This window comes from Pongo pygmaeus, chromosome 16 (assembly GCF_028885625.2).
Source record: "Pongo pygmaeus isolate AG05252 chromosome 16, NHGRI_mPonPyg2-v2.0_pri, whole genome shotgun sequence".
NCBI lineage: Eukaryota > Metazoa > Chordata > Mammalia > Primates > Hominidae > Pongo > Pongo pygmaeus.
Window position 1 is genome coordinate 98,138,418 of NC_072389.2, and position 9,131 is coordinate 98,147,548.

The 9,131-nt window shown below is 48.4% G+C and overlaps 1 protein-coding gene across 1 annotated transcript in view; it reads left to right on the forward strand.

Annotated features, from left to right (window-relative positions):
* Positions 1–9,131, forward strand: part of ST8SIA2 (ST8 alpha-N-acetyl-neuraminide alpha-2,8-sialyltransferase 2) — an 81,137-nt gene that overhangs the window by 65,559 nt on the left and 6,447 nt on the right. The gene's annotated exons all lie outside the window — the stretch shown is intronic.

The following is a 9,131-nucleotide window of genomic DNA, read 5'->3' on the forward strand; positions in this document are numbered from 1 at the left end:
CTGTCATACAGAGTTGGCAGATTAGCTCGCTAATCAGGGCTACCATAACAATGTGTCACAGACTGGGTGGCTTAACCAACAGAATGTATTATCTCGCATTTCTGGAGGCTGGAAGTTCAAAACTCAGAGGTCAGCGTGGTTGGTCCCATCTGAGGGCTGTGAGGGAAGGATCTGCACCAGGCCTCTCACCTTGGCTTGCAGATCACCATCTTCTTGTTGCCATGGCCTTCTACCTGTATGCCTGTTTCCAAATATCCCCCTCTTTGCAAGGACATCAGTCATATTGGATTAAGACCCACCCTAGTGACCTAATTTTAACTTGATTACTTCTGTGAATACCCTCCCTCCAAATACAGTCACATTCCAAGGTAATGGAGGTTAAAACATCAACATATGAGTTTGGGGGAAAGGAGAAATTCAACCCATAACAGGTGGGTTAGATGGCCTCCCTTCCCACGCTGAGATTCTCTCATTCAACACATCTGAGTCTCTGCCCCCACAGCGGACTTACAAAATTTCTGCCCATCTGAGGCAGTGAGTAGGAAGAGGGGAGCATGTTTCTGAAACCCAAGCAGAAGGCCTATCCTTCCGCTCTCACCAGCAGCTGGCAGGGCCCAGCCTCTGGTGCCAACAAGGTGGGCTTCAGCTGCCCCAGCCTAAGCAGCTCACCCAGGGGCCCCTGGCTCTGCTGGCCTGTGGGGTGGCACGGAGCCCTGGCTGGCTGTTGGCTAGGAAGGTGAGCAATGGAGTGGAAGGACACAGAGGCAATTGAGTATGGCCTCAGGCAGCTGGTGGTGAATGGCTCTAATTTAATTACAACATTGAAGGAGGCTGCGACCCACAGAGAGGGTGGCCCCTCAGGCAGGAAAGCAGCCCACTGAGCCAGTGCAGACAAGGCCTGTGAATTGGTGCTTAATTAGGCACCAGGAGCCTAATTAAGGCTTTAGGATGGCACTGATTCAACTTGCCTCTGGCCATGGCCAGAGGGGTCGGGTCAGCAAAGCAAGCCCGGCTGCAGAGACTTGAGGGCCCAAGGTGAGAGAAGAGTAAGGTGCAAAAAGATAGGGAGAGAACAGCACAGGTTGCTGGTGGCTCCTCCCAGACAGGACCATGGCAATCCAGAGAGTGTGTCCCTAGGGCTGGTCCCTTCCCTGTGCTGGTCCCTTCCCTGTGCTGGTCCCAGTCTGCTCCGGTTGACAGAGGGTGAGGTGAACTAGATTCACCTTTTTGGAAGTGTGCTCCATGAAAGAGAAAAGGAGGGAGGTCTGTGGTATTAAGGTATAGGTGGCTCCTGGCGTTTGTGTGTAACGGATTCTCTCTCTCTCCATTTTTTTTTTAAATAGCAATGCATAGAGTGAAAAGAAATCCAAATTGGGTTAAAGGATTTAATGTAAAAAGCAAGCTCCACTCCACACCCCCTGTCCTCCTCCATAGAAGCAACCTGTTAAACTGGCTTTCTGTGTGTGGATCCTTCCAAAAATACCCCCTTTTTACACATAGGGAACATGTTTTAACTACTGCACCTTGTTAAATTCTGGAAAGTATTCCATATTGACACACACCACCTCATTCTCCTTCACAGCTGCCTGGCAGTCCACTGTGTGTCTGGACCATAATTTATGTAAGCAGAAGCCATTGGTGGGCATTGAGGGTGTTTCCAATTTTTTGCCAGTATAATCAATGCTACACCGATCACCTTTGTGCTGATATCTGCAAACATATGCACATCTATAGGTTTGCTTTTCAGAAGTCTTTGCCAGTTTGCATTGTTAATTTTTATAGTTACTGCCAATTACCCTCCCTAGAGGTAGGTATCGATTCACATCCTCACCTACAATTATTGAAAATACCTGTTTTCTCTTAACCTCACCAATGGGTGTATTATCAACATTAGTTATATTTACCAATCCAATGAAAAGTGGTATCTGATTGTTGTTTGAAATTGGATTCCTTTGATTATGAATGAGATTGAATATAATTTTCTTTCTTTGGAGTGGCATCGATTGAAACTCCAGAATCCAGCCAGAAGGCTTAAGCCCCCAAGAAATGGTCTTGCTGGACCTCCTGCTGGGCCACAGGGGACAGAGATGGTACCTGGGCATGAGCAGCAGTCTCACCACTCCTGGCGGGGCCCACCACGTAGCAGGAAAAACCCCCAGTGCCATACCTTTCTTCTTTCTTTTGGTAACTTGCTGTCTAGGATGGTGTGAGCCTGCCTTTCCCATGTGCAGTCCTGGCAGCTGCCTAAAAGGGCTTGCAGTGAAGCTGGGGTCATTTATCTCTCCTGATAATGTCCCCAGAATGAGCCTCTAGCCTCTGCTTGCTGCTTTTCATTCACTGCTTTATTAAAGATTTGTGAGGTGCCCACTTTATACATGTGCTATGCTAGGATCTGGAGTTATACAGAAGCAGGAAGTCAGTACATTTGCTTATAGAATTTAAAACTGTAGGGAAGGAAAAGACAAGTAAACAAGTAATTCCAGTGTAGCGTGATAGGTGCTGTGATAGGGGAAGAACAACATACCGGACACAAAACCATCCAGGGAGGTCCAGGAGGCTTCCTGCAGCGAGTGGCCTCAAAGCCAAGACCATAAGAAGGGACTGCTAGCCAGGACCACACAGGATGTGTCGTGGAAGAAACCAAGATGTTCCTCGTGGCAATGTGGCTCTGCACACTGGGTACTGGGAGAGATGTGCAGGCCCAGATCCCAAGGGCCTCACAAGCCCAATGGAGGCCTTCAGGTTTTATCCTGTGGACTCCAGGAGTCATTGGAGAGTTTTCAGTGGCATGTCCATATTTGAGGCTAGCCTAGCTTACTTGAGCAAGAGTGTTGGCTTAGGCAGGCACGGAGGCCTGGGGATCTGGAATTAGACTCAGCATCCCCATGGCTTGATCAACCTTTCCCAACAGCCCCAAATTCTGAGACGAAAGCCTCAGCTCTCCAATACTGCAGAGATGGCATCTCATTCTGAGATATCCTGCAGCACACCAGAGGCCTCAACAGTGTACCCAAGGAAAGGACAGCCATAGGCTGTAGGGCCCCTGGATCAGGGCTGAGGCTGCCAATGCAGAGGACAGGAGACCAGGAGCCCAAAAGTTCTGTTCCCAGCTTTGCTGCTGATCTTTCACAAAGCATCACTAAGTCTCCCTTGATGACCACCTATGAGGCATTCCTGCTCCTTAGGGACATCATCAGCTTTATCCCACAGTGCTTTTAGCTTCTTGGAGAAAGCCCTTTTGGTCCCCTTTTCCAACAGTGACAGCCACTATTCTTTCCACATACCCAGCCCAGGAACCCAGGGAAAAAGACGAATGTGCTTTGGAGATGATTTTGGCAATCTTCATTGATTGCTGTCCGTGCTCATAAAATACGGTGCTTAATTGTCATGGCAATTGGGGTAGCCAATTTGAAAAATAATTACTGCCTTCTTTGAGATTACTTTGCCTTCTAATTAAAATCTCAAGACTGGGATATTAAAGGTGCATTGTCAATACAACGTCCCGGATGCACCCAGCTAACCTCATTTGGGAAGGCAAAATTAATTAGTTTGTGTTTTAACACCCAGCTGTTATCCTAAGGAATGGACTAGTCTACAAGTCGGCCATGCACACAGTCTCTAAATTGGCCAGAGCAGTGGAGGAGAGATAAAGGAAATCGAGAGTGATTTGTTCCTGTATAACTCAGTCAGCTTCTATTACAAGCTGCTCATTAAGTGGCGCTCCCGTGTCCCTGTCAGACATCGCTCAGGAGTTCTTGTTTACCCGTGGAGGCAGAATCGGAAATAAGTGGGTCCCTCTGTGCCACTGAGCTCTGGATTCATTCCGGAGACTCATTTGCTGTTAACACCTTTTCCAGTTAGCAATTCTGGGTAAAAAGCCTGGCCCCAGATCTGAGAGGTTTGGCGTTTCTATTCCTGTCCCAGCTGGCCACAGTTACAAAGCTGCATGCACTGCTGGCTTCCTCCTTTCTTCTTACCTACATCTTCCCATTTTTCAATTCCATTTGAGTCAAATGTTTGCTGAGTGCAACAGAAGTCAGGATAATCAATCCTAGGCTATGCTACAGTAACACACCCTGAGACTCCAGCACTTTAGCACAACAGAAGTTTATTTCTCACTCTCGCAAACTGTGATGTGAGCTGGCAGGGGTCTCTTCCAATCAGTGATTCGGGGATCTAGGATTCTTCCCTCTTAGGCTGACATCTTCTGACCGGGAGACTTTGAAGTTCTCCAAGGTACGGGAAGAGAAAGTGGGAGAGCCTGCTCTTGAACACCAACCAAGAAAGGACACATTGTTTTTTTTCGCAGGCTATCGGGCCAGAACTAGTCACTTGACCCCAGCACAGTTACCAGAGATGCCAGGAGATGTTTGTTGAGTGCTACTGTCTCTGCAACAGTGCTTTGGACCCAGCATGCACTGAGCAAGACACCTTTGAATCCTACTACAAAGGGGTGTAAGGTGTGGTCCCTGCGCTTGGGGAGACCACAGTACAGTTTCATGTTCCCCTTCTGGAAAGCATCCCTTCCAACTCTAAAATGACCATTCACTTCTTCTGCAGTCATGGTTCTCGAGGCCCTTAGCACAGAGGCAGCAGGACCAACGACCTTCCCAGGAGCCCACAGCTCAGCGGGAAAGGCAGGTGTGCACAATGCATAAGACTGTAGCCAGGGAAAGACACTGGTGCACGGGTGACCACAGCTGCCCAGAGACAGGGCAAAAGTGCAAAGGAGTGTTGATCCGAGCCTTGATAGGAGGAGGTGCCATGAAATAGCACAGTAATGAATTTTCAGCATGGGTTGCTAAGCACAACAAGAGAAGTAGAAACAAAGCTGATGGTAATCAGCTGGAGGTGGTTAACTCAGTCTGACTGGGGAGATGACGGTAGAACAAAGGCAATATTTCCAGGAAGATAGGATGCACGTGCTTAGTTTCTGGAGCTGGGAAAGAGAGTTCACCCCAGGGATCAGTGGGGAAAGGCATCTAGGGGAGCACCCAGCATGTGTGGAGGCCCAGCACATGCCTGAGTAACCTCAGAAGCACCTATGGGCCACTTGGACCTTTCATCGCTGATTCGATTCCTCTCTCCCCCTTTCTGCGCATAGCATTGATGGCCTGAAAAGAAATTCATTTCTGAAAGCCTTCCCCTACTAAGACCTTGCTATCAGAAAATAAACAAACCGTCGTTTATCTGGCCTATATTAGGGCTTGTGTTCACTTAGGAAGTAAATATCAGGGGGATGTTTCATGCGGGGACACTGTGGTGGCTCGACGATCCCTGGGTAACGTCAGCCCACAGCTGCAGCCAGCTCATTCTCAGCCTGGGGAGTTGCCATGGGGTGAAAAATGCTCAAGAACCAGGAGCCTCAGACGCCTGTGTTTTATCCAAACTCTGTCTAACCAGCTGTTTGAGAAGCTTGTCTCTTCTTAAGCAAGTCACACTGGACTCCCGCATTTTCCTTTCTAAAATGACAGAAGAGGACAAGTTCAGTCTAGGAGGCCCATGCATTCACCACACAGACATGGCCTGTGGGATCACCCAGTAAGGCTTCACATGGTGTTGTGTTGTTTTGTTTTGTTTTTGAGATGGAGTCTCGCTCTTGTCACCCAAACTGGAGGGCAATGGCGCAGTCTTGTTTCACTGCAACCTCCGCCTCCCAGGTCAAGCGATTTCCTGCCTCAGCCTCCCGAGTAGCTGGGATTACAGGTGCATGCCACCATGCCCAACTAATTTTTGTATGTTTAGTAGAGACGGGGTTTCGCCATGTTGGCCAGGCCCAACTCCTGACCTCAGGTGATCCGCCCGCCTCAGCCTCTCAAAGTAAAATTTTAATTAGTTGCCAACATTTAAAAATTTGGAGAATTTGCATAAAAATCCCGATTTCTAATACTCACAAAAAAAATCTGAAGACCTGGGACCACCATACTCAACAACAGTAAGACTGGCTACCCGTCACGATGCCCCAGTCCTCACCATTCCCTATTGCCTTCACAACACTGAGGCTGGGTGTTCGTTTTTCTTACATGTGTCCCAAATCCCAGCTCACTCAGTCACATCCCCTGCAAGGCTGCTGAGCTAACTGAGCTCCCCAGTCCCAATCACCTTTAAAACTCTATGACTATATTCCTGACACTTCTTCTTTTTCTCTAAATATATCTCATTCTTGGGTCCTTTTTGCAGAACCACCTACCAGTCATCCCAGGAGTTCTTAGGCGTAGCTGCACATTTGAATTACTGGGCGAGGCTGTGAGAATCCCAGTGTCTAGCCCACACATGGTAGTGAGATCCAGGCAGCTTTTAAAGCTCCAGGTGATTCCAGTGTATGGCGTAGGTTGAGAACTTCTGCATTAGAGCTGAAAATGCAATGGGCTACTTTAGGAGGGGGTGAGCTCCCTGTTACGGGACGTAGTTAAGCCAAGGTGCATGAATACTTTGCAGGGACGTGTGAGAGGATCTCAGCATCAGCTGCTGCTCTTCTGAGATTCTTCTCCTCTTTACAGTCCCCCTGCCTTTGCCCCTCAAAGCCTCCCAAGCTTAGCTCCGTTGAGCGTAGATGCTGCTGAGGTGGTCTAGGCAAGGGCTCCTTAACCAACAAACCCCAAGCTCAGCATCAAACATCCCCGAGCCAGCACCGTCCCTCCTGCCTCCTACATATTAGCTGATGACTAAGCAAATGGCCATGTGGGGTAGTCCCAGGACAATCACATTAGACCAACCACATTCCTAGCCACCCACCTATCTGTTGGGTCTGCTTCATGAAGGTGAAAGAACAAGGACTTGGGGTCAGAAGGCCTGAAAGGAGGACCTGGCTCTACCCCTTGCCATCTGAGTGTGTTGCTCAATCCTCGTGCCCTGTGTGGAGCCTGGGTCTGAAGTGTGGGCCTGAGTCAAGGACACCCTGTAAAGTGGTAGGTGAGGGTAAGATGCTGAGAGAGGGCCAGATCTCAGCTGGGTGATACAGAGGGAAGGGAGGAGCTGTGCAGTGTGGTTAGGAAGGTTTGGAGAGAGAGAAAGGGGCATGAAATGGGCCTTTCAAATGAGACATTTAGCCCAGAGCTCAGAGCAAAGTGGAGACATGGGCCAGTTATCTAATAACCCTGATCACAACACAGCCTCCTAAAAATTCCAAGGCATCTTGGGAGTTCTTGAGACTGGCACCAGTTCTGTACATGGCCAGTGGAACACCCCACCCATAGTCTGCCCCTCACATTCCCAGAACTTCTTGGAGACTGGTACAACCCCGCCCCAGCCCCCTACTCACCCCATAGAAAACTGGCTGTGTTCCCCTGGAATCACAAATATAAGAGGAAAAAGCCCCAAAAATACATATCTCTTCTAGGAAGCATCCTTTCCCATTCTGAAATAACCATCCACTTCTTCAGCCATCATGAGCCTTAGTACAGAGACAGCAGGAGAGATAACCTTGCAGGACCCCAGAGCTCAGTGTATAAGGCAGGCATGGACACCGCAGCCCCTGGCGCACAGGTCTCCATGGGTGCCCAGAGGGACATACTTAGCACAGCTCAGAGACGGGCAAAAGCTCAAAGGAATCTTGATCTGAGCCTTGGTAGCAGGAGGCATGAGGAAATAGCACAGTGCCATGGTAGCTGTGGGCCAGACCTTCTGGGGAGGGTGCAAGTGTTGGTGGGAGCTGAAGCTGGTGGGTGGCAGGGGCCAGGTCTTGCAGAGTTTCTGAACTATGGAACTTGGATTGTATGTGGAGCAGGGAGAGATTTCGGAGAAATGCCTGGGAGGCTACTAGATGGAGGACAGATCACGGTGATGGGCTGCCACCGCAGAGACTTCTGAGAGATAGTGCAGGGAAGAAATGACGAAGATCTCAGTGTCCACAAATGCTTGCTCCTGTTATTTTTCAATTGCGTTGTGTTTGCAGTTACCAGCCAGAGCCATTGCCCTGTTCTGTGTCTGCCTTTGTTCCTCCCTCGGGTTTCCAGTTGAAAAATTCAGCTGCAAGGAAGTTTCTTGGCCCAGACAGGATGAAATCAGAGAAAGTATGAGGAAAGGGGTCTTCGAAGGACAGGCTTATGAAACAACCGTGGTTGTCTAGGGGCGGGCCACCCAGGAGGCTCCTGTCGTGCCTGGGAGAATCGTGTTCACTCCGATTCTAGCCACCTAGGACCATGACCTTCATCAGCAATGTCGAAGGGGAGATTCAAGTCACCCCAGCCCCATAGTCGGGATGGGGGGTGTGAGAATGAGGATTCTCAAAATGCATTTTATGTCATCAATTGTTACATGATTAGGTGACTCACTGAACTTACATAGGTTATTGATAATCTATAACCTCATCTGATTCACAGGCTAACACCTCCTACAAACACACAAACAAAAAGGATTTAAGGTCGACACTGTGGGATGTTTTTTGGGTTTCCTTTTATGAGCTGCAAAAGGAACAATTTTGCAAAAATAAAGATGTATTTGGGCTTCTAGAAAACCTGTCCCTCCCGCCCCAACCTTTCAGCTAAAAGCACTAAATCATATTAAACAGTTTCATCTTTCAGCAATATGTAAATGTTTTCTCTGACATATCTTTACTTCTGGCCTGAATTTAATGGGTGTGTTTGATTATACAGTCACATGCATCTCTGCGGAGATGTCAACAGAAACCATGCTGGCCTTCGCTTTAGTTAGGGAGGGGAAACCATGGAGTTTGCTTGAGGACAGAAAGATGTGAATTGTGTCCAGTCTAGAGACACAATGGTAAGAAATTTGTGGTAAGGAAAATGTCTTCCCACCAAGGCATAAGCATTGCCTTTTAAGGGAGTCAGCCTAGGGTAAGTGGAAGCTTTTACTAGAAATAAAGACGTTAGACCACACATCAGCATGCGTTCTGAGTCCCAGAGGGAGAATAACTGTGATGGAAAGCAAGATGATGACAAATAGAATGGATGTTTTCCCACTTTGGGAGAAACTTCTAGATTTTCTTGGAATGTTGGGACCTGGAGGATATCTTGGAGATCACCTAGACTGTGCCTCATCATTGCATAAATGTGAAACATTAGGTTCAGCAGAGAGATGTGGCTTGCTCAAAGGCACACAGATAGTTGGTGACCAAACTGTCACTAAAACTCAGGTCTTGAGTTAGTTCCCCTCTCTGAGCGTGTTTCTTA